General features: G+C 38.6%; 1 protein-coding gene across 12 annotated transcripts in view; it reads left to right on the forward strand.

The window, feature by feature from the left end:
• The first annotated feature begins 9,715 nt into the window (after nt 1-9,715).
• LOC6035340 (alpha-1,6-mannosyl-glycoprotein 2-beta-N-acetylglucosaminyltransferase) overlaps nt 9,716-25,933 on the forward strand; it is a 74,336-nt gene continuing 58,118 nt past the window's right edge. For 2 of the 12 annotated variants that reach the window (XM_038248462.1, XM_038248473.1), the window contains exon 1: nt 16,403-17,161. The gene's annotated coding sequence lies outside the window, so the exon portion shown is untranslated. The other 10 variants (XM_038248468.1, XM_038248472.1, XM_038248469.1 and 7 more) reach the window with 10 other exon arrangements.

The following is a 25,933-nucleotide window of genomic DNA, read 5'->3' on the forward strand; positions in this document are numbered from 1 at the left end:
AAATCCTCTAAAAAAAGCATTCAGAAAATCAATGTACACACAAAGAAAAAATACTCTAAATTTTAAAAGATCGTTCGTTGGATTAAAAGTTCGCGTTGGTGAATATTCGTAGATAGTTCAAACTTTTTAATTTAAAAGTTAAAAAGTTGTTGATACTACCATGCATTTCTGGAACAAAATCTTTGTATAGGTAAAAGTTTTTTACTTTTAATATAAGAAAAAACTTTTTATGGCAAGAGTAAATAACATTTAACATTACAGTGATGATTTTATTTTCAGAGAAGGGAAAACCTCAAAAAAATATACATTGTACTTTGATCTTCTGAAAGCTTTTTATTTTCTAGAGGTTTTCCCTTCTTTGAAAATAATCATTCTGCTTTATGGTAAAATTTGGAAGAATTTAGTCACAAAAGTCAACTGATTAACAAAAGAAAGGAAAATTCTTACATAACATCACATTGAAAGAATGTTAAAACATCTAGTGTTTGTCTAATATCTATCGATCTACATTGTCACATCTCGTGGTGGTTAATAAAGTATTGGTTCAGTAGTCAACGCTTGCTTCTATTGTTCGTGTCCGAACATTTCACTTTCTTTTTTATCACTCATGTATTTATCATTCATATTGTTGTCAAAATATCGAGTTCATTAAATGTGACTAGGTCAAACCAATTCATTGTCACATCAGGTAATATAAAAAATACATCATTTTTGCGGGAAATGTCCATTCCGGGAAACGTCCATTCCGGGAAATTTCATTCCGGATAACGTCCATTCCGGATAATGACCATTCCGGAAAACGACCATTCCGGATAATGTCCATTCCGGGAAATGGAATTCCGGAAATTGTCATAGAATCATTTGATATAGAAAAAATAATAGTATTGGTAACTCAAAATATTTCCAGAGCAATAGAATTTGAATAAGCCTTCATTTCACGAAAACTGAAAAAATATTATATTCCTTTCTACAACAAAAAGTATAAAATGGAAGACATCTCATAAAACTAGCATCAATATATATTTTTTTTTTCAAAAAACAAAACAAAACAAATTATTTGCTCTACAGCATTGCCTTGGCGTTCTCGATTGCGAGATTCCTACCCGAAACTGGGTATCCGAAGGCTTGATTGTTGAGGCAATTGAAAACCTCTTTTTACACCTAAGCTTCCATCCACCCCGGGATTCGAACTGACGACCTTTGGATTGTTAGTCCAACTGCCGCCTACCAGCGATTCCACCGAAGCAGGACCCAGGGAGATGACTCCTACACCTGGATTGAGCTAACGACCTAACCCTCTAGGTTAGACCGGGGCCAACATTTACTTCCCCATCAGACGGAAAGCGTGGTCAGACAAATCTCGTCTCGAAAAATGCCACCGGGACCGCCTGGGATCGGACCCAAGCCGACTGGGTGAGAGGCAACCACGCTTACCCCTACACTACGGTCCCGGATCTTTTTATTGTTTCTTTTTGAACATTTAAATCTAAACCTCAAGTGACCTCCAATAAAATTTGAATTTGTATGTGATTTTTCAATACTTTCATACATCTCAATAATAGAGTTATCTACGTCGCATGTATAGGGGGTTGACGTCGCTATTTTTAGACCACGTTTTCCACTTTTGACAGTTTTACGATGTTTTCTCGTCTCGCCACATTTTTATTTTGCGGAAAGCTAAGGTACAATATTTTCCTATTCCTATATAGAAAAATCAATTATATTTCAAAATATGTAAAATTATATTGTGCTGCTCGAAAACCTAATTCAAAATATATTTAAAAAACAAAATTGGTCAAATCATTAAGTCACTTATGAAAATTACATTTTTCATCATAGTGATACGAAATCTGAAGCACATGTTACCTAATTGAAAATCAATGCTATACATTCCAACCACAGATAAATCATAAAAACATTTCCCTGTTAGCTGCTTTACCATGGTACCCAGCGGTACCCTTTTTTGGAAGATAACGTTCAAACTCAATCGTTTCGAGTCTGCTGAAACATTTGTGTCGATTTGAAGCTTCTCCAGAACTTGCTTACGACAATTTTGCAACAAACACCTGTTCAAATGTTGGGCTACAACAGAGGACTGTTTGTACGACCTTCTTATATTGGGACCAAATTTAGAGGATTTTTTTCAGACTCGTGTGGTTTTTGTGTCGCTCGCTTTAATAATAATTGAAAAAAAACACAAATACTTATTTAGCTGTGAAACAAGAAACACGGGCGTAATATTGAATATTTGGTCTTTTTGAAATGTTAGTCTTGATTTAAAATTTCTGAAAATATTTTTTTCGAAAAGATCGGAAAATTTCACGAATGTTTCATGTTTTAACATTGTAAATCGGACCATTAGTTGCTGAGATATCGACATTAGAAAATGGTGGGTTGTTTGGGTGAGACTTAGAAAACATCAAGTTTCCTGTTTTAAACCTATGCATGGCAAAATCTCAGCAACTAAGGGTCGTATCAATAAAGTACAATGATATCTGGATGAATTTTTAAAATTTCAGTTTGCACATTGTGCTTTTTTTACTAAAATGCAGTTCACTCCCTTAAGTTTTAACCAGGGCTGCGGAGTCGGGTCATATTTCAAGCGACTCCGACTCCGGCTTTCTGAGATTAGCCGACTCCGACTCCGACACCTAAAACGAAGCTTTATGAATGGTCGTGCGCTTCCATGTAAATATATGAAAAAACTTAGAATTGGATTAAAAACAAAAATCCACAGGTTAAATATTTTCTAGGTCACGGATATTTTTTTATCTTGAGATTTGTTCAACGATAATTTGCAACAATATCAAAATAGTTTACCCAAGGATCAACATTCTCAGATTTTAGTAGAGAAATAGTAAACATTAAGATAATCGATATATTTAACATATTCAATGATGATGTCAGAATTAGTTGGAACCTTTTTTATATTTGATGTCAGTTTGAAATATTTTAAGCGCGACACTTTAAATTTTGTGCATAGAGTTATAAACAAACTGCGCATGTTGAGTTCCAAGTAATAGATTGTTTTAATCGTTGAATACTTGTTGGAAGAGTTATACTGTCAGTGATTTTTTTTTTCGATTTCCATAAATAGTGATTATTATTTTATAATTTTTGATGTACCTCGTAACTTTTTTCCTGAACAATGATTTACTTAAAACCACCAAGACATTCGCTATCGGGAATAAGATGACTGTGTGTGTACTTGTTTCAGAAAGAACTAGATTAAATTTGATCAAATTTGAGTTTAAAGGGTATATAAATATTAGCAAAAAAATGCAGTCAAAAATCAATTAAATATTTGTGACCAATACTGTTTTTATTTTATTTTTTAGTTATGATGATACCACATACTTGGGTAAGTGCTGATTAACAGGTTATCATTTAGTGATCTCTAAAAAAACAAAATTAAAAATGGCAACGCAGCGCATGCAGCTTGAACAACAATTAAAAATATAACATGTCAATTAACCTGTTTTATAGCAAATACTAAAAAATAAAAAATAAAAATATTTTTTTTTTGAATTCATGATAACTCTGACTCCGACTCCAACTCCGGGTAATCAGAAATTTTCAGCTTCGACTCCGACTCCAGCTAATAAAATTTAGCCGACTCCGGCTCCGACTCCGACTCCAGCTGTTCGAGTTTTGACGACTCCGTCTCCGACTCCAGGCTTCCCAGAAAGACCCGACTCCACCGACTCCGACTCCACAGCCCTGGTTTTAACCAATTGGGATGCTTCAACCTTCATTTTGCTGGTGTGTGCTGCTTTGTGCCCAAATGCTAGTTATATATGCACAAACAACCCCTGAAAATTTCAGGCAGATTGGTGAGATCGATGCGAAATAAGTATGCTCTGCTTGCTCTTAAATTCCCTAAGGTGTTGTGATAAGGTCCAGCTTGGTATGATACAAACCTTCCCTCAACTACACAGCAAAAAATCCGATGGTAAAATCGCATGCAAAAGCATGCACATCACCTTCGTCAAAATAAACACTTAATATTACACACTGAATGTACATTTTTTGCAAAAACAAAAAAAAAGTTGCAACCGACGAGATTCAAACCCAGCACCAACAGTGAGGACTGGCGCCTTAGCCCAATCGGCCATCAGACCGATGAATCGCTATAAAGATAAACGCATATGAGCAACTCTCTACGAAATCGACCGATTTCGACCATTTTTATTTTTTGTATTTTTTTATTTGACTCAAACTTTGTGGGGGTTTCCCTATGACCAAATAAGCTATTTTGCGTCATTGGTTCACCCATACAAGTCTCAATTTTGGCTGCTGTCCATACAAAAATGGTATGTAAATATTCAAACAGCTGTAACGCTTGAGTGAATTTTCTGATCAATTTGGTGTCTTCGGCAAAGTTGTAGGTATTGTTGAGGACTTTTGAAAAAAAATAGGTACACGGAAAAAAAATTGCAGATTTTTTTATCAACTTTTTTTTTTACTAAAACTCAATTTCCCAAAATAAGTATTTTTTGATTTTCGAGATTTTTTGATATATTTTAGGAGACAAAAATCCGCAACTTTTGAGCCATAGAAAAACATGGTCAAAAAATCTGCCGGCGAGTTATCAATTTTTGAAAAAATAGTGATTTTTGGAAAAAATTGAAGTTTCATGCAAAAACAAGTTTTACATTACTTTTTAATGCAAAATTTAATTTGCAATCGAAAAGTACTTTACAGATTTTTTGATAAAGGGCTCCGTTTTCAAGATATAGCCACCGAAAGTTTGATTTTAGCGAAATATTTGCAGTTTTTCGATTTTTAAAAATAGTGACCATGAGTGACCATTTCCAAAAATATTTTTTTTGAAAAGTTCAGAAAATTTGCTATAAAATAGTCTAAGATACATCGAAGATTGGATATCGGGTTGCTGAGATAGAGCCGCTTTAAGAAAAAGAAACACGAAAATTGAAGTTTTCTAAATCTCACCAAAACAACCCAAATCAAAATAAAAAATCAGACCATCCACATTAACGACCCCCGGGTCTTTTGTGGTCTCTATTGCAAGTTCCTGCAAGTTCGAACCTAGGAGTCCGAAGGCTTGAATGGGGAGAGCACCCAAACCTCTTTTTACTCCAAGGAACCTTCCACCCCAGTGTTTGAACTGACGACCTTTGGGTTGCGAGTCCAACCGCCGCCAGCGATTCCACTGGAGTAGGCTTGGTTTGGTGTGTTGTTTGTACTTATGGCATGGAGACGACTCCTACACCTGGAATGACTTAACGGCCTAACAACCAAGGCCGGGACCGACATTTTACTTCCACATCCGATGGAAGGTTGCAGCAGATGGGAATCGAACCCAGAATCATCCGCGTACAAAGCGGACAGCGTAACTATTCGGCCACGCACTGCCACACACCAAAACAACCCACCTTTTTCTAATGACGATATCTCAGCAATCAATGGTCCGATTTTCAATGTTAATATATGAAACATTCGTGAAATTTCCGATCTTTTCGAAAAAAATATTTTGAAAATTTTTCAATCTAGACTAACATTTTAAAAGGGCCTAATATTGAATATAACGCCCATTTAAAATGCTAGTCTTGATTTAAAAATTTTCAAAATAGTTTTATCGAAAAGATCGGAAAATTTCACGAATGTTTCATATATTAACATTGAAAATCGGACCATTAGTTGCTGAGATATCGTCATTAGAAGATGGTGGGCTGTTTGGGTGAGACTTAGAAAACTTCAATTTTCGTGTTTCTTTTTCTTTCAGCCGCTGTATTTCAGCAACCAGAGGTCCAATCTTCAATGTCTCTTAGACAATTTTATAGCAAATTTTCTGATCTTTTCATAAAAAATATTTTTAGAAATGGTCACACATGGTCACTATTTTTATAAACTGAAAAACTGCAAATATTTCGCTAAAATCAAACTTTCGGTGGCTATATCTCGAAAACGGAGCCCTTTATCAAAAAATCTGTGAAGTACTTTTCGATTGCAAATTCAATTTTGCATTAAAAAGTAATGTCAAACTTGTTTTTGCATGAAACTTCGATTTTTTCCAAAAATCACTATTTTTTTAAAAATTCATAACTCATAACATTTTTTGACCATGTTTCTCTATGGCTCAAAAGTTGCGGATATTTGTCCCCTAAAACATATCAAAAAATCTCGAAAATCAAAAAATACGTATTTTGGGAAATTGAGTTATAGTGAAAAAAAAGTTGATAAAAAAATCTGCAATTTTTTTTCCGTGTACCTATTTTTTTTCAAAAGTCCTCAACATTACCTACAACTTTGCCGAAGACACCAAATTGATCAGAAAATTCACTCAAATGTTACAGCTGTTTGAATATTTACATACCATTTTTGTATGGACAGCTGCCAACATTGTATGGAGACTTGTATGGGTGAACCAATGACGCAAAAAACCTTATTTGGTCATAAGGAAGGCCCCCACAAAGTTTGAGCCAAATCAAAAAATACAAATAAAATCCATTTCCGGTTTAGGTAGAGAATTGCTCATATATCTGGAGTTTTTTTTTGAAAAGGTACTATAAACCAAATTTTCATTTTTTGTGTTTTTGAATACCCCTGACTCAAGGCGGTTCTAAAAACACCCAAAAAGCAAAAATCGAAAATTTGGTTTATTGGACCTTTTCCAAAAAACTCCAGATATGAGTTTGACATTTCGGTCAAGTTGGTTTCCCATACTGATGCTACATATTTTAGGGTGCAAAATTACATAAAATTGCATAAAATAATGCAATATTTATTTTACACCCAGGCCTTTTACACGCAGCTGGATTACTACTTTTTTAGCTGTGTAAGCAATCGTATCCAGAAGGGAAACTATCGCCAGTTGTGTTGGTTCGAGCCCGGATTTGAACCCCGATCTACCGCTTACGAAGCGGAAGCGTTACCACTGGGCTACGTGGTTCGGTCCTTCCCTCTTACTTGTTTATTCATTGATTTCAGATGAAAACGGATTTTACAAGCTGTAAGTTAACGTCAAATTGGTGATATGCCAACATCAGGTGCCAGATGCCTGCTTAAATTTGCGCTTGAAAATTTAAAAACCTAACGAACTCTAAATATGTTTTCAATAAGTACACCCAAAGGAAAAATATATCTCAAAATCTGCAACAGTGGATTTGCTGCAGAAAATGTCACATTTTATAACATTTTTTGCAGCATGCCCCTAGATCATTTTTGCCCGCGAGTAAACATGTCAGCGATCTGCAGTTCTCACCAACACATATAATGCTTGCCCGTCCCCGAGCAACACTCCAGAGATTAGCATATGTTGGTGCTCTTTCACTCACCTTACATCAAGCGTCCATGGCGCGGTGGTAGCGTGTCGGATAAAAAATCAAGAAGTTGGTGGTTCAATCCTCGTTCTGTTAAGGGTTTTTTTTGTGAAATACAACCAAAAAGCCGTCGGTAATGTCGATAATTGTCGGTAACGGGCAAAAATGTCATACCCCTATATCGCAAAAAATGCATGAGGACAGTTTTCATGCAGATTCTGATATACTTTCATGCAGCCATGCATCACAATCATGCGACCGCCGTTTGGGTGTATGGTGTTTATTAAATTATAGGTTAGGTTTTCGGCTTTTCGGTCTTGGCGGGAAAATTCGAAACAACGCTTATTTTCTCGTATCCAACGTTTCAACCCTCTATGGGGTCTTCTTCAGGGAATTGTTTATTAAAGTAATTTGTAAAGTTCAAGGCTTGAAAATTACTGGATTTTAATGGAAATATACTGCGATGGTATTAACGCATAAAAAATGCTACGTCATTTGTGGATGGCGCGTTATTGTAACCGCTAATATTTATTATTATCCAACGCAAGTTAGCTATAAAACTAACAATCATCACGGACCCACCCCAGTTCACTGCCCATAGAGTTATCTAAGTGCGCATGTATTGCGTGTACGTACACGAAAAAAAGTGAGGTTAAATTTTGTACCGTCCAGCAAAACAAATGGCGTGCTAGTGTGCGTGAGAGCGGGCTTAGATAGCTCTATTTAGCCGGGCGTCCGCTACGCCTCACAATCTTCTCATTCTCTTTATTTATAATAATTTACCGCATCCATCCTTACTATACTCGCACAAAGGTTGGCTCCTCCGGTGAGTCGGTGGCATGTTGATTCGCATTGACCAAACTACTTTACTTTTGAAGAAGACAGTGTCCGGACAGGGCGGGTGGTTAGAGCGCTCTCTCGCTCGCAGCTGATGACCACCACTTCTTTGAAAATCGTCTCTCATTTCTTGCATAACTGTGTGTAGCGTTTCACGATTGGTGTTTGAATGTTTCACGGGAGATTATTTTGTTCAAAGAAATTAAAAAATATATAAATTTAAATTAAAACTACTGTATCTGTCCAGAGGGTTACGCAGGATTACTAAACGCTTTTTTCTTGTCATTTCTCCATAAGAGCCAGTACGCAGCTCCAAAAGTCAAGAAACAGCTTTACGAACAGCAGATCAGAGGAGAAAAAGTGATTTCTTGGAGTTTTTCTTCATCCTCTGACTTGCTTAAGCTGCTTCTGCTGCCCATTTGAAATTTTCCTTGACCGGTTCCTTATCAAGTTTAGCTTCTTCACAAAATATGGTTGAGTATGATATGATATGGTATGATATGACAGGTTGGTATGATTTCAAGAAATATAGCGAATAAAAACAATTGGCTCTTAAATAATGTTATCATCAAAATGTTCTGTGGATTTTAAACCCAAGATGGCGGCCATGTCCAGGACCGTGATGTAGGGGTAAGCGTGGTTGCCTTTCACCCAATCGGCTTGGGTTCAATCCCAGACGGTCCCGGTGGCATTTTTCGAGACGAGATTTGTCTGACCACGCCTTCCGTCGGACGGGGAAGTAAATGTTGGCCCCGGTCTAACCTAAAGGGTTAGGTTGTTAGCTCAGTCCAGGTGTAGGAGTCGTCTCCCTGGGTCCTGTCTCTGTGGAGTCGCCTGTAGGCAGTTTGACTAACAATCCAAAGGTCGTCACTTCGAATCCCGGGGTGGATGGAAGCTTAGGTGTAAAAAGAGTTTTGCAATTGCCTCAACAATCAAGCCTTCGGACACCTAGTTTCGAGTAGGAATCTCGCGATCGAGAACGCCAAGGCAATGCTGTAGAGCAGCGATTCTCAACGGGGGTACCGGGCCTACTTGATTTACATGGCAGGGGGTACCGGCCTAGAAGAAGGTTGAGAATCGCTGCTGTAGAGCGAATAATTTGATTTTGATTTTGATGGCGGCAAACATGGCGATATGTAGTATGTATAATATTGAGAACATCCATTTTGAAAATTCAATCAATTTACCACTTGAATAAGAATAATAGACTATTTTGGAGTCTCTGATTCCTAATTGCACCTCTGAAATGTTCTCTGATGATCTTGGAATATGTCATCCGCGATGGCGATCAGCAAGTGGTGGTAGAATGTTGAGAATATGTATTTGGTATTGTAAAACCGATTTTCAGTTTACTTTCGAGCAATATAGAGAACATATTCGAAGTATGCGACTCCAAATATTACTTGATTGATTTTGGATCACAACTTTTGATTTGATTTTCATGAAATCGTAACAAATCACCATCTCTATACTTGATATTATTTTCTCACTGCAACTCCGAGATGCTGAGAGTCGTCGTCGTTGTCCGGCAATGACCGGTCAGTCAGTCAGTCAGCAAGTCCACTTGAACGTTGACGGGTCGTCGCCTGTACGCGTGACGCGAGAGAGAAGCCGTGCGTTTTGCATGCTATTCAACGCCACGTTACGCTACGTTACGTTCTCTCGCGGATTGGGTGGGAAAATTGCACGGTTGTTTTTCACGCTTTTCCGGCTGGTGGTGGTGATTGTGAGTTTGTTGTGATGGTGAGCGTGTTGTTGTTGTTGTTGCTGTTCAAAAAATACCAACACAGAAGAAGGGTCGCCGTCGCCACGCGTGTTCGCGATACATACAAATTACTGCGCATTGCGCGAATATACAAACAACTTGAATTCTATGCTTACAGTGGAGGTGCTTTGGGGGGTGAGGGAAGTTGTGGAGCAAAGACGGAAACATATAGGCAATAACCATCGTCACGAAAGAGCGTGTTTTGTCCGTCGGAGAGCAAGAAAGAGAGTCCAAAGCGTAAATAAATCGGTATTTGAAGCAAAATCGCATGTATATCTCAAGTGAAAATAAACTCACGTCGAAGGAAGTGTCATTTTCATACGGGGCGGCTGAGAATAGCTCTTTGTTAGTTGATTATACGCGGTCAGTTATCAAGTGGTGTCGCGAAAAGGTTGCACAAATATTTTACTTAAGATGCTAGTTTGGATGACAAGGCGATAACCGTGTGGTTTGAAGGACGCGACCAAAGATTCGAAGAAATCCACCGTGATAAAAGTGTGTGAAATGAAACTTGTCTCGGATACCTTTTCTGAAAGATAAAAGTCGCAGCTGGAAACGAATTGATTAATGTTCAAACGGGGTTGTGTCGACTAGAAACCTCAAGCGAATAGTGCCCAGGTCGAGTCCGTGATGTAATCGAGCATTAGGACGATTCAAAAAATATACCAATCTCGCTAATGTAATCATTTCGTGGAATTCCATCCCAAAGGATCCTTTTTCATTGAGAAATTTGACGTTTTGGGATTTTTTCATGAATGAAAGACCATCCGCGCATGCTCGACCTCGCAACCTCACCGGAGTTCTCCGCTCTTCTCCACCTGAAGTTGGGTTCGCTGTTATTCGCACGCAGTCCATACCACACCATCCATCACCATAATCCATCGTCGTTGCACACCTGTGCGAGAGGGCTGGACATGTTGTTTGTCGATGTTGCTGCCGAGCATGGAATCGTCACAGCCACAGCGTCGTCACCGCACACACCTTTCCGCCACTGCTCTTTGCTGTTTTCGGACGTCAGCATCAGTAGCTCATCGTCACGCTGAGATAAACACCGTAAAATGGAGTGTCTTTGGCTACTTTAACAATTTCTTGAAGAAAAAAAATACATTTTTCCCAAAAAGACATGTGTCTTACAAAAATTCTCTTCCGGAAAAAAAAAACTTATCAGTTTAGCAATATTTTTCTTCGATTCTAAAAAACCCAAGTTACAGTATCTGTTTGGCAGCGTAACACGTGTGATTCATTCGGAATAGTGCCAATCGTGAACCGAGAGCGAAAAATTCAGAACGAGAAATCACACGTGAACTGAGAGCGGTGATGTCACTGCTGGTAGAGTTTTTTGTTGTGGAAAATTTTCTAGCATTGACATTGTTTTGTCAATGGTTGAACATTAATTTTGCAACTGAATCAAAACAAGTTTATTTTAGTTTATTGTAAATATACGAAATGTTTAAAGTTTCAATAGGCATGCGTCTCCATTAGGGTGGGTACGGATTTTGAAAAGTTCTCAGATCAAGTTCTGGTGTGGTTCCTCTTGTAGGGCATACCCAAAGGGACTCACACCAAATTTCAGCTCATTTGGTTGAAAACTGGCTTGTCTCAAGCGGGTTCAATTTTACATGGAAATTACTATGGGAAATTTTGAATTTTCGTTCATTCGCTCCTACAGGCCTGGGGAAAACATGTAGAAACTTCTAGGATGGCCAGAAATGAGCGGAATCGTCTGGAGAACAACTTTTCCTAAGAGACCAGGTCGATTCGTTCAACCCCCATCGAACTCAACGGCAATACATCCGGGGTTTTCGGAACCAACGGTTTTCCCCAGAAAAGCAACATATTTTCCTTAGCATGCTATGAATGCTTGATGAACACCGCGACGCCACATGTCTAACAGTTACCACGTGGACTAGCATCGCCTATAAAAAATTACTTTTTATTACTTTTTGAACCATAGAATTAAAATTTATGGTGATCCTGATACTATTTAACTGTATTCTAAACCTCCAATTAAGAAAAAAAAATGTTATGGTGCAAATTTTACAATCACGTGGTAGCTGTTTGACATGTGGCGTCGCGGTTTTCATCAAGTATTCATAGCATGCTAAGGAAAATTGGTTGCTTTTCTGGGGAAAACCGTTGGTTCCGAAAACTCCGGATGTATTGCCGTTGAGCTCGATGGGGGTTGAACGAATCGACCTGGTCTCTTAGGAAAAGTTGTTCTCCAGACGATTCCGCTCATTTCTGGCCATCCTAGAAGTTTCTACATGTTTTCCCCAGGCCTGTAGGAGCGAATGAACGAAAATTCAAAATTTCCCATAGTAATTTCCATGTAAAATTGAACCCGCTTGAGACAAGCCAGTTTTCAACCAAATGAGCTGAAATTTGGTGTGAGTCCCTTTGGGTATGCCCTACAAGGGGAACCACACCAGAACTTGATCTGAGAATTTTTTAAAATCCGTACCCACCCTAATGTACCCTTTAAATTCAAATTTTACCAAATTTAATCCAGTACTTTCTGAAAAATGTACACACACAGTTGTTTTCTAGTTCTCTACTTAAATCTGAAAGGGTTAGGTAAACTATTTTGAAATCGGTGCAAATTATCGTTGAACAAATCTTAAGACTTCAGCATAGGATAGGTTTTCAAGTTCAAAAAAATGTATGGAAAAATGATATAATGGAGTTGCATGGTAGTTATTTGACAAACCACTTTAATAACACAATCAACTCCCTGGCAACAAATAATGTTTTGTTTTCCTCCCGCCCACAAAATCTCCATAATTACTTCTTTATTGACCAAACGCATCACGAAGATATCGTGTGTAAAAGGTGTAATTTCAAACTTCGTATTCTTGCTATGTTGCTGGTTTTTTTGCCAAGTACGATTTTTTGCGATTTGAGGACAGGCAGTAATTAAAAAAGTAAATCTTTCCCAGTTCCTGAGGGGAACACCCTTGAAGAGTATCGGGGCCGGCATTTACAAAGTGGATTCAGTGGCAGTTTCATTCTCAACATAATGTTAACATGTTAAGGTTAATGTTAACATTCCATAGGTCGCCTCCCTAAGGTGTCGTGATAAGGTCCAGTTTGTGACGATACACTACCAAAGCAATCGATTCCAGAAGGGAAAAGATCACCAGTTGTGTTGGTCCGAGCCGGGATTTGAACCCCGATCTACCGCTTATGAGGCGGAAGCGTTACCACTGGGCTACGTGGCTCGGTCAAGGACAGGCAGTACTTTACATAATTGAAATAGGCACACCCCACCCGGGGCTCAGTGATATCAGTGTCTTGGGTAGTTGCTTTGTTTCTGTAACAGCTTTGCTCGTCCGACTCATCCTATGGAACAACTTCAATTTTTTTTCTTTTTCAATAACCGTGATTACAAATTAAAACCGTTTATATTTTCATACTGAAAAAATATATCAAGATTTCACTCTTATCAAAATATAAACAGAAATTAGCCAGAAACAGTAAGTTTCATGAAGATATTTCGTAACTGAACTGAGTTAGAGGCGATTTAAGTTTAAAATTTTGCCATGCGCAAAGCGAACTTTTAAACTTTGTGAACGTTTTTCTTTAAACACCGAGTTGATTTTCGGGTGCCACGATATCTCGAGATGGGGTGGACCAAATTGGCTGAAATTTGGGGTGAAGACGGTCAAGATATATCCCATGTGCTTGACGAAGCCCGATATCGAAATTTTGATTTTTAGAAAAAAAAACAATAATCAAAAACCGAAAACAAGAATCCGTGATATCAAGATTTGAAAAAAATAGAGCTAATACTTTTGAATGAGTGCTATTTCTTCATGAAGTTTTTTTTTAATTGCTAAAACTTTAACATTTGTCTATAAAATCACATTATTATTACTTGAAAACGGTGCACTTTATTTAAAAAAATGAGAAGTAATTTGCGATTGCAAATTTGACTTGACGTCTAAAATTGATTTTTGAAATTAGGCTTGGAAATATTTTCGATTTTTTTCTAAAGAATACAAAAAGGGCAAAGCTTTGACAAAAATGCATAGCAAAATCAAATTTTGAAAACTTAATGAATTACTAAAGATCATTTAAATGCAAAGGAGGGAGTGAAAATTTGAAATTAAATGTGTTACAGTTTAAAAATGTTTCAGTACCGAGAATCACTTTTGCAATTTGCTTTGGCTTAGAAATTTTCTACAATTTATTTTTCTAATTTTTTTTCACAAATTTTCGGAAAATGGAGAAATTAATTCATATGGCTCAATCTCACTCGGGTAATATAAAACCTAAATTTTTTTGTTTATTTTCTAGATTTAAGTGAATTATTTCAATGTCCAGCTCTTTGAGGAAGGTGGGGCAATAATATGGACGTTTTGAAAAATATGTCATTTGTGGACACCCTCTGACCAAATTTAGAACAAATTTCTGAGGATGGTGGGGTAGTAGCCCCATGTTGCCCCACGCTGTGCACACTAGTACTCAAGAACCCATAGCAGGAAAATGCATTCCCGAGGTTCCAGAAGCCTTGGGATGAAAAGCTTGAAGGATGTCTAAGTGTGATTTTTTCTGTAGGAGTTTTTTTTTTTTCAAAACTAATTCGTCATCTAACATTGCTCTTTTTTTGTTCGAGGGCCTCGTGGCGCGGTGGTTAGCGGCTTCGGCTACCGATTCCTAAGTTGCTATGGGGCGCGAGTCCGTTTTTCACCGTATGCTCCTGGAGCTTTTCTTTCAATGTTCTGCAAAGACGGTGTGATTGTCTCTCTTTTTTTATCTCGTGACGGAGGGGCGGTACGACCCCTTCCATTTTTGAACATGCGAAATAGAGGTGTTTTTCAACAATTTGCAGCCTGAAACGGTGATGAGATAGAAATTTGGTGTCAAAAGGACTTTTATGTAAAATTAGACGCCCGATTTGATGGCGTACTCAGAATTCCGAATAAACGTATTTTTCATCGAAAAAAACACTAAAAAAGTTTTAAAAATTCTCCCATTTTCCGTTACTCGACTGTAAAAAATTTTGGAACATGTCATTTTATGGGAAATTTAATGTACTTTTCGAATCTACATTGTCCCAGAAGGGTCATTTTTTCATTTAAAACAAAAAATTTCATTTTAAAATTTCGTGTTTTTTCTAACTTTGCAGGGTTATTTTTTAGAGTGTAACAATGTTCTACAAATTTGTAGAGCAGACAATTACAAAAAATTTAATATATAGACATAAGGGGTTTGCTTATAAACATCACGAGTTATCGCGATTTTACGAAAAAAAGTTTTGAAAAAGTTACTTTTTGCGTTTTTCTTCGTTTCGTCGTCCGTGTCTGTCGCGGTTGACCATGAATGGCCATGATCGATGACGACCAACTTTTTCAAAACTTTTTTTTCGTAATCGCGATAACTCGTGATGTTTATAAGCAAACCCTTTATGTCTATATATCATTTTTTTTGTAATTGTCTGCTCTACAACTTTTTAGAACATTGTTACACTCTAAAAAATAACCCTGCAAAGTTAGAAAAAACACGAAATTTTAAAATGAAAAATTTTGTTCTAAATGAAAAAATGACCCTTCTGGCACAATGTAGATTCAAAAAGTACATTAAATTTCCCATAAAATAACATGTTCCAAAATTTTTTACAGTCGAGTAACGGAAAATGGGAGAATTTTTAAAACTTTTTTAGTGTTTTTTCGATGAAAATACGTTTATTCGAATTTGAGTACGCCATCAAATCGGGCGTCTAATTTTACACAAAAGTCCCTTTGACACCAAATTTCTATCTCATCACCGTTTCAGGCTGCAAATTATTGAAAAACACCTCTTTTTCACATGTTCAAAAATGGAAGGGGTCGTACCGCCCCTCCGTCACGAGATATCAAAAAACGGACCTCGGATTCGTGATCAGGGACAAAAGTTACCCCTAAGGACAAAGTTTCACGCAAATCGAAGAGGGGTCGGGGCAACTGCTGTGTGAGTTGGCGGAGAATTACCCATTTATAATTTATTACTGTTTTGTCATCAAAAATCTTCTAAATATTTTGAAAATTTTAAAGAGCTGACTACCCAATGGTATTTTTTTGCAAACAATTTTATCTCAGCCGTGTCAGTCAACGTCAAACTTTATGATACGTATAATTTGTTCCACATATCGTGTCTACAGCAATTCCATTCGCACCGATACCTCACCATAGGCTACGCGCCAATATCCAGCCAGCCTGACTGCCTGCCCGGCGGGTCATGCCTCAGTAACAATGCATTTATGCTCACCTCAACCCACCCACCGACCCGTAACGCGCGCGCTCCAAGTTCATCGCCGCCGGTGTCATCTCCCCTCGCATTTCCACCCACCCAACCAACCAACCAACCAACCCGCCATGTTCCGGTTTCCCTCCCCCGATGAGGCGTTACATGTGTTTCAGCATCGCTGTCGGATCGTGTGGGCTCTTCTCGCATTACGCCAGTGTCGATGTATGTTCTCTCGTTGCTCTAGCTAGCTGTTTCTACTAGTGTTTGTCAGAGGGTTCTTGAGAGCGAACAGCGACACACTTTTAGTATGAGTACGACAGTGGACTAACGCAGACGTCGTCTTGGTCAAGTCTGTTTTGAGCCCTCGCCACCTCTCCGTACTTCTTCTCCTGGTCTAAGGGGTTCAAACGTTGAATGAATGGTCAGACTGCCTATTTTTTTCGGGAAACCCCAAGGAGAAGTCTGCTGCCAGAAGCGATGGACGTGTTTTAGAAAAGTGTCTTTATTTTAACCCGCAGGTTGTTGAGCAGCGACCATAATCGGTCAATAGTGCGACGCGACGTGCCATTTTTGGTGACTGGACGAAGCATGGTATCGATATCTTGAAAGTGTGTTATCATTAAACCAGCAAGTGGTATTGATTTGTACTCCGCGATACCGACCGAGTGTAGTGGCTGTGCTTAACACAAAAACCGGCTACCAAAGAGTGTATTAGGTGCTGTTGGCTGTACACTCAATGTTTCATTCAAGCCAGAACAAGTGCCCATACATATGGGACGAGACGGTGAAGAAAATAACCACAAAGTGAATCAACATAAAAACAAAACATAATCTTGGGCTTGCCCGCAGCACAATTATCCAGCGGCTTCTGAGCTGTGCGTGTGTGTGTGTGTGTCTAGTCGCACTAACTAAAAGCCAGATAAAGCTCAACAGTGCATTTGACGCAGTGTAACCCCGCTGGATGACTGTGACGGCGTTGACCATCGACGACAACGATTATGGTGGCCACCACCCGGGGATCGATATCAATTAAACGGCTGTTTGAATCAAGGTTAGTATACAACACATCGTTCGTTTAGTTCTTTGCTTGACGCCGGGGTGCCAATCGAGCATGGATTGTGTTTTATTTTTGTTCAGCTACCCCTTCTCTCGGCTGCCCCACCCTCCCCCATCATTAGAGGCGACGACTATCATCTAGTTTGAATTTATTGATTCAAATTCGATAGCAGCAGCACACCTTCCTTCCTCGGAATCGAGCACTTGATGACACGTGCCATTAAGTGTACGTGGTTGGGAGACATGCGATTTTTCATGGTTGTGTTTCTGGGAGGTGCAGAAGACACTCCAATCTAAAAACGGAGAGGTCGCGAATGGCAGCTGATGAAACATTTATATGTTTGAAAATTGGTTTCTAGTGCATACGTGTGCGATGCGTTGTAAAAGAATATGGTGTTTTTATGACATTTCGATGAGCCATTCAGCCATTCTTTACGGGTGTTCCCTTCAGGAACAGGTAAAGATTTCAATTAAATGCAGCTAATTATTTAATTAGGTACTTTGCTGAAAAAAAAGCCCAAAGAAGGCTAATCATCCCACAAAATAATGAACTGTCGGATTTTTAATATTGATAAGCAAAAATATGTGTTTATAATTTATCAAGAAGACTTGTTAAACGTATGTAATCTGTTTAAGAAGTCTTCTTACAAAATAACTGTACGAGTAGAGAATAAAGTTTGTGCTTTTAAGCGAAAAAAAAATCTTAAGCCGATGATTTATTTATTTCCCTAGGCTGCAGCAAATATTTTTATAAATTTTTTGTGCAGTATCAGCCTGGAAAATCAGGGAGCAATTTTTTTTCGAAGACCTTCAAAACTTGCAGTCAACTGTAAACAATTTAAAATGCATTTCCCTGCGTTTATAATTATTTTGTTCGCTTCAAAATATGTTCAATAATAGTGAATTAACGATTTACATTTCAGCAATATTTATATTTAAAAAATACCGTCAACTTATCGGGACTTCAGTCTGAAATATTTGAAAGAGGAAATCGATGTACTAATTTAGTTGATCTGTACCCATTCATATTCAAATCAATCGAAAACATAAAAATTTATTGCAAAACCTAGCTAAAACAGCTTTCCCAGTTCCCAACACATGCGTCCCGATTCACCCCAGGTGACGATATTCAATAAATGATCTGATAGTAAATTTATGGTCGAACCAAAACAAAATAACAATTGTTTAAAATTGATTATATTTAGAATCTGAGAACCTAGAAATTTTCCAGGTTCTCAGATTTTTTTATCGATATTAATTTATATAGACTATCAAGTGTACTGATAAAATTATAAAAAAATTCAAATTAAAAAAACCACAATTTCATTTGTGCTAACCATTTTTCTGGGGGTTCCCTGGCCAAAATAATTATGTCGTTTTCTTTTTTTTTGCCGTTAGGGTGACTAACACCGTGCCAGGGTTGTCCAAAAAAAGTCATTTTCGTATTTTTTTTTCAAAAACTAAATTTTTCAAAAAAATTATGACTTTGTGCTATTTCTACCGATTTTTACTGTCTTGGACGCAAATGAAAGGTATACCAATAACTTTTCAAGGAAAATAATTTGAGATCCGAAAAACCAGCCAAACATTTGCAAAAGCAGTGTGAAAACCTAAAATGGCATTTTGACCGTGTTTGGACCAAAGAGTAATTATTATTATGCAAGTTATTTGCTTACTTCCTTTGCTTTGGATTACTTGCCATCGATTAAATACGCTTTTTAGAAGCTGAAATCGAATTTCGAAGTTCATATACCATTAAGGGAGCGTAAACTTGAAAGTCTAAAGCAAACCGATTTTATCACAAACATGATTGACATCTTACTGGCGGCTTCCGCTGAGAAATTCAACGTCCCGATCAGGCCTTGTAAGCCCGTTTTGTTCTACCATCAGACTGATCGGTGCATTACATGTCTTAGAGGGCTTGTTCATAGTCCCAGTTGTCAAAACATTACCCAATGAAAACCTTTGTGTGCCTATTTCATAGTAATTCAAGCATGGATTAAATGAAAATATTCAAGGATCATTCTTATGCTCACCTTTTCTTTGTCATTTTCCGGGCAAAAAAACTCAAGTTAGAAGTGAATATATTTTATGAGACTTCTATTCTATTGGAATGAAATGAGGAGTTATTTCATTCGATACGAAAAGCATGTATTCACTAGCAGAATCCGACATGAGGCATGGGAAAATAGAAAGACATAGGTATGAAATAGTGTCGATAAAATCCGGATCGCTTGCAACAAAACAACAATATATCAAGCCTATTCCGGACCATCAATCAAGAATGCACTACGGTGCACGTGTCTCCCGGTGAAACCAGTACGTGCTGAGCGAGTGATATGCATGACCAGGCTTTGTGTGCAGGTGGATGTTGTGGAGTGCATAGATTGGATCTCGGCCTAATTTGTGCCACCAGAATGGCATGCGATGCGGCGAGTGCTAACCCGTCCCGAAGCTCACCGGAATCTGGACCGTGTCCAGCAACATTGTCGTTGGGACGTTGGTATGTGACTTAGGCCTACACTCCGGGGCCGGCTTCTGTGGTTTATGGCTACATCCGTACCGTGCAATTCCATCTAACAGCTGGAAAGATGGTTTGAATTTCCCAAAGCCGACAGAACCACAGAGTCCCACATCAAATCAATCACCCATGGGTCCCCCTAAAAGCAGAGTTGATTCCACCCGCATATCTCTCACGCGCGCAATAATGAAATAAGGGATAGCACCAGCTGGAGGCTGCGGTTAATACATCATACCTGCGGTGACATCGTGGTGGTGCTCACCATGCTTCTGTTCCGTTGTTGGATGATACACATCACTCTCCAGTTTCATCCATGGTCATTTCTCGTTGTTTCATACGTCGCTGCGTGGAAAAGCATCTGGTTTGGAAAACATCATTCTTTAGAGCTGGGAATTCTCTTTTCACCCGCTGGGAATCAATCCGACGAAGCTGTGATCATGCGAAGTTACCTGTCACAGTTTGGTTGTGACAACCACTCTTCTACCTGACATTGATACATAGCGAACGATTCCGCGAACGTAACGCAAAGTTTGCTGCTGATGAAAGTTTTGCTTTGTTGCCGACGGGGTTTCTGGAGATCCCAACTGTAGAGTTATGAGTTATTCCAAGTGTAAAACCAACACATAAAATGAGTAAAGCAAGTTCAGCGTGTAGGCGAAGAGATCTGTCAAACGAACGAACGAAGAGGAGCGAGAGAGTAGATGTCAATTGGCAGTTGAGATTGGATTGTGGCATGGAGCGGACGTTTAGAACGGAGTGAAGATTCTACAATTGGCGCAGCCGGTACGATCAATTAGTTTGTTCTGGTGATTTTTTTTTTGCTTTTGCGATTGGTAAGTTAGTGGATGACCTAGGACATGTTTTGATCCTGGTGAGGAGGAAAACATGGTAAAGGCGCAAAAGGATAAGGGTGTCGAGGCCGATTGATTTGTTTTGTTGATGTTTATTTTGCTGTTTGAGAGTAAACAAAAGAGCGGGACCGGTTGAAGCCCGAAGCGCCACATAAACAAAAGAGCGGGACCGGTTGAAGCCCGAAGCGCCACATAAGCAAAAGAGCGGGACCGGTTGAAGCCCGAAGCGCCACATGAACAAAAGAGCGGGACCGGTTGAAGCCCGAAGCGCCACATAAACAAAAGAGCGGGACCGGTTGAAGCCCGAAGCGCCACATAAACAAAAGAGCGGAACCGGATGAAGCCCGAAGCGCCACTGAAAACAAAAGAGCGGGACCGGTTGAAGCCCGAAGCGCCAAGTCAAAGAAGGAGTGGTCCGGTCATTTTAGCCAGACAGGAGCGAGATCGGTTGAAGGCCGAAGGGACAGACAGTGGAAAAGATGCAGTACATATGTTGATGAATTGTTTGCAGCTTTGAAAGTTGCACGTGGAGAGGCTGAAGAAAGTATCCGCTGATTAGGTCTCTGGTTGGGATTCCCAACTATTGATATGTGAATGAATTTAAAGATGGTGTGACCGATGGCCGCATATCGAATTAGGAGTGTATTTCGTCCGGAGGAGGAAATGCTTGAGTTGACTTTCGCAAACAGTGCGAGAGGTTTGACAGCTTGACATTTGAGGTGGTGTGACTTGTGATTGAATTGTTCTGACTTGAAACATGGAAAACATTGCTGACGTTAAAGCGGGGCACAAGGTGAAGCTACTCAGAGAAGCTTTTGATTTGGTTTCCAGGATGATTTGTTCTCAGCGCGAGTTTCTATTCCGTTAAACTACTGGCTGTTCTTTGCCTTTTATTAACGAACTTGGCTGAATGTGTGCGTGATGCAGCATACTTATTTTGTTGTTGGTGGCTCTGATAGTTGCGCCAAGAGAAGTTGAATAAGTGATTAAGCAGATTGTGCTGACTTGATGGAGTCAACCTGATTAGCAAGATTGTGAAAGAGTTCGGGTTGGATTGCGGTTGACTTCGGTTTTGTTTGTAACTAAAGGCAGACCTTATTTGTTTGTATGTGAGTTCATATAGAATGTATGAATGACTTTTGTGTGGTGGTCGTGAAATTTGTAGATTGTCAGTGAGACAAAGGACAAGGAAGGTTTCGATAAATTGACGGTGTTTCCTAAACCCATTCAGGCATGTTTTGAAGTTGCTTCAAGTGAAACTTGCGTTGACAGACGGAGGACTTTGTAGTGAAACAAAGTTTGGATACGGCCCGTCGAGGATGAATGTGTCAGTTATTGACAAATTTAGTTGAAGAGCGGGGCTTCTCGAGGAATGGCTGAGGACGGTTTATGTTAATTTTTGTCTTGTCCCGTGAAGGGGAAAGGAGCGTCCAACACCTATATGCTATGATGTGTCAGCATAGAACTGCGCATCCGATAAGTTCGATAAACCATGAAGAAGACAGTTGACAGCATGTGAAGGTGAAGTGGAGAAGTTTTGATTGTATCTCAGAAGAAGTTCTCATCAGGTATTATGTAGATTGAGCGTTGGTGAATGCGGTCAGCGAAAGGAATGATTGATAAGAGCCTTTGTATTTAGGGAGTAGGTCTTAAAAGGCGAGTTTACTCGTGAGCAGGAGTAGACAGCTTGAAATGTCAGAAAATGGAAGGACGAAAAGGGTGTTGATTGAACCAGGAGGCTTTTGTTGTTGTTCTGCGCGCATATGCATATGCTTGTAATCTTGTAATAGCTGTTTGCGCTTTCGTTGTACTCTTTTATTGGTTATTTTGCTTCTCATGGAAGAGAGAAAAGATATGAGATGTAAGAAGAGTAGAAACTAGCGTTGGCTGGTGGTGCCTAAAATACTAAACCTTGGATTGGATTACCGATGAATGAATATAATAGCATTTTAGTCAAATGCAGAAGAATCAGATGTATTGTGATTTACAGATTCAATCAACAATGCAGGCACAAGATTTTAGAAGTACATGGTTCAGCTGTGATGCAGTTATTTCCTGAGATATTTCCTCATTTGAGAGTAGGTAGTCTTGATAAAGAAGTTTCTTTGGCTTGGTTAAGGGATATTATATTGCACTTATGTAACGTTTTGTATTTATGCAAGACGGATAGAATGTTGAACTGCCTTATTTAGTTTTTCGGAAGCGCGACGGTTCACTATGTTTCTGACTCGTGACAAAATCTTTCAACAGACGCATTTTGGAAGAGATGTTCAATAAGCAAATTTAGTTCAGGTTGATGCCTGTCAAGAATGTATTGGAGTTGTAAGTAAATCTTTCCCTGCTCCTGAGGGGAACACCCGTGAAGAGTATCGGGGCCGGCATTTACAAAGCGGATTCAGTGACAGTTTATAAATTAACTTAATGTTATCATGTAAAGGATAATGTTAACATTCCATAGGTTCCACCTTAGGAAGTAAGGTGTCGTGATAAGGTCCAGTTTGTAATGATACACTACCTTCACTTTACTAAGCAAAAATCCAGAAGGGACAAGATTGGTCCGAGCCGGGATTTGAACCCCGATCTACCGCTTACTAGGCGGAAGCATTACCACTTGACTACGTGGCTCGGTCTGTATTGGAGTTGCTTCAAATTGAAAATGAGTGAGAGAGTTTGGTTAAGATGAGGGGCAGTAGTTTTGATAATTATAGCATTCGATTTGAATTGAAAGTTGCCGTTAGGATTCTTCATGAGTATTTTGGTATTTTGAGTATTGTGAGTATTTTGGTTATTTTGGAACTAAACAATCTTTAGTTATTTAAAGTGTTAAAAGTTGTGGAAATTAAGTTAGATAAGTATTTTTTTTTACTCAACAAATATGTGGTTGTAAGACTTTGTTAATAAATGTTGAATCAGAGGGAGTATTTTTTTTTCACGTTTATTTTCGTCGGACAAGGAGAGAGATGTAGAGTTATGAGTTATTCCAAGTGTAAAACCAACACATAAAATGAGTAAAGCAAGTTCAGCGTGTAGGCGAAGAGATCTGTCAAACGAACGAACGAAGAGGAGCGAGAGAGTAGATGTCAATTGGCAGTTGAGATTGGATTGTGGCATGGAGCGGACGTTTAGAACGGAGTGAAGATTCTACACCAACGAATTTTCAGACTTGGTGCGTAGAAACGTGGAAAGATTGTTAAATCAAGTATGGGTTGGACATAAAACTTACATTCTTAAACAGTACAGGAACGAGAAGAAGGACAAACTATTTATCAAATTCAGCTAAGAGGCAGTTGGCTCAGGCAACATTTTTTTTAATTCATTCACAGAGATGACGATATCTAGCTGACTAGGTAACTACAAAGGAGTTCCAAGAATTTTGTAAAATTACTCACAAGCGAGAGTATTGAATGTTGAAAGTTGTAGCTTTGGCTACAAATTACAATCAGATTATCTAGAGCAAATAAACACGCTTCAGCTGCGAAATATATTGCATTTTAAATGTGATCAGATTTATAAAACGCAATGTAAATAGTAACACATCTACCAAATTGATTGCACATATCGTTGACCCAGTGTCATGTAGATCCAAACACGTGATACTACAAAACAATTGAGTCATCACCTCTAACTAAGTATTTACAACGTAGAACATTTCTCCACTACAATCTCGACTGACCCGACTAGTAAGTGCAGTGTCCGACCGTACACTTGAAACCTTTGCCGCCAGGCCTCAATATGTAACGCATACATCACAGAGAATCGCCAAGTCAACTAGAGGTAAAGAGAGAGGAGGCTAAAACAATTTGCGATTTGCGTGATACGAACATTGTCACGGTACGTAATTTACACTGTGTAAAACAGAGTGTTGAGAGTACATGTGAAGTTGCACATGCAATCGCGACAGTGTCAAGTGTCAAGACGTCTTTTGATTCGGAGACGTTGTAGGGTAAAACCCTTTTTTAAATTTTGTTCCTGAACGTTCCACCAATGTGCCTCAATCTAGCATCTTACACATCACTGCAGGTTAATCCGACGAAATGATACCAATTGATGAGTGCTAATAATTGGATTACAATTGACAGCAGGGACGAGCTACAACGTGCGAGGTTTGTAGTTGGTAGAGGCGATAACTCGTGTCGAACACTGCTACTGCACTTTGCTCAGTGTCAGTCGTTTGCGTAAGTGGTGAAGGGTTATTAATATTAGTAGACCGGCAGATGACTCGTTTCAAGTGAGAACCAATCTCCTCTACCTACTTAAGGCTACTACAAGAGTGGTAAATGAAAAGAGAGTGATTTGTTGAATCAAATTTAAATGATAATCACTAACAAATATTAGTCTACCATTTCGAGATTTTACTGTATGACTTTATTTGCTACGCTATTTGCTACAGAAACTTTTTGATGCTATTGCGTGATATGTTTTGCAAGACTTCCATAGATTAAGCTGTCGTTTGGTTGTCGATTATATTGGCAAAAATAGGCTGATGGCCAAAATTGAAGTGAAATCCATTAAAACCATAAACCCATCGGCCTAAGGATGTATGTATTACGAGATAAAATCACGATTTTGTTTCGTGCCACAAAGCTTGTTGGAAAAATAATTACTTACCTATCAAATTTTTTAAATGAAAATTATAGCTAGACGCAGTTTGTGAAACTTGTGTATTATCTCTCTGCTTACATTTTTTGTGGAATTATGTGGAAAACAAATCTTACCAAATTTTGTGACAATCCACAGAATAAAACATTTTTATTAACTTTTACATTGCGAGCTCAAGCTTTTGTTTGTTCATTTAAACGCGTTTTTTTGGAAATATAAAAAAAGGAACCCGTCAAAATAATAGATGATTCGTGACCTTTTAAAAATAAGGAAAAAATCGTCATTGCCGTGTTATCTTGCCGCTCGTCGAAATTAAGTAAAGAACGCCATTTTGCATACTTGTATAAAAATTCAAATTATATTATATTATTAAAAGTTAACACCCTAAAAACATGAGATCATTTCAATAGTAACCTTTCAAAAGAGCGTAACCTTGGATGTAAACAAACAGTTTATCTCTCTTGTTCTAGTGATAGTTCACGTTAAGTGTGAGTAGAATAGGCTGTTTGTTTATGTCCAAGGTTTCGCCCTATTGAAAATTTTCTACGGATTTTTCCCGATTTCCCGTTTCTGGTCTCATTCGCACGCCCATTAACTGGAGCTTTTCCTGATGCGTCATTTAGCGCCGGTAAAACACAAAAATGTACATACCTTGATTGCTACCGTTTGCCGTTGATGCTCTGATGATGATGATGAAGCTGTGTGTGAGTGAACTTTTGCATGGAGTTTTTTTTGTGTAACGAAAAACGAAAACACCAGCATTCCGCATTCTTCCCAACCTGAGCGGTATAATGAT

The sequence above is a fragment of the Culex quinquefasciatus genome, chromosome 1 (genome assembly GCF_015732765.1).
Source record: "Culex quinquefasciatus strain JHB chromosome 1, VPISU_Cqui_1.0_pri_paternal, whole genome shotgun sequence".
NCBI classification, from domain to species: Eukaryota; Metazoa; Arthropoda; class Insecta; order Diptera; family Culicidae; genus Culex; species Culex quinquefasciatus.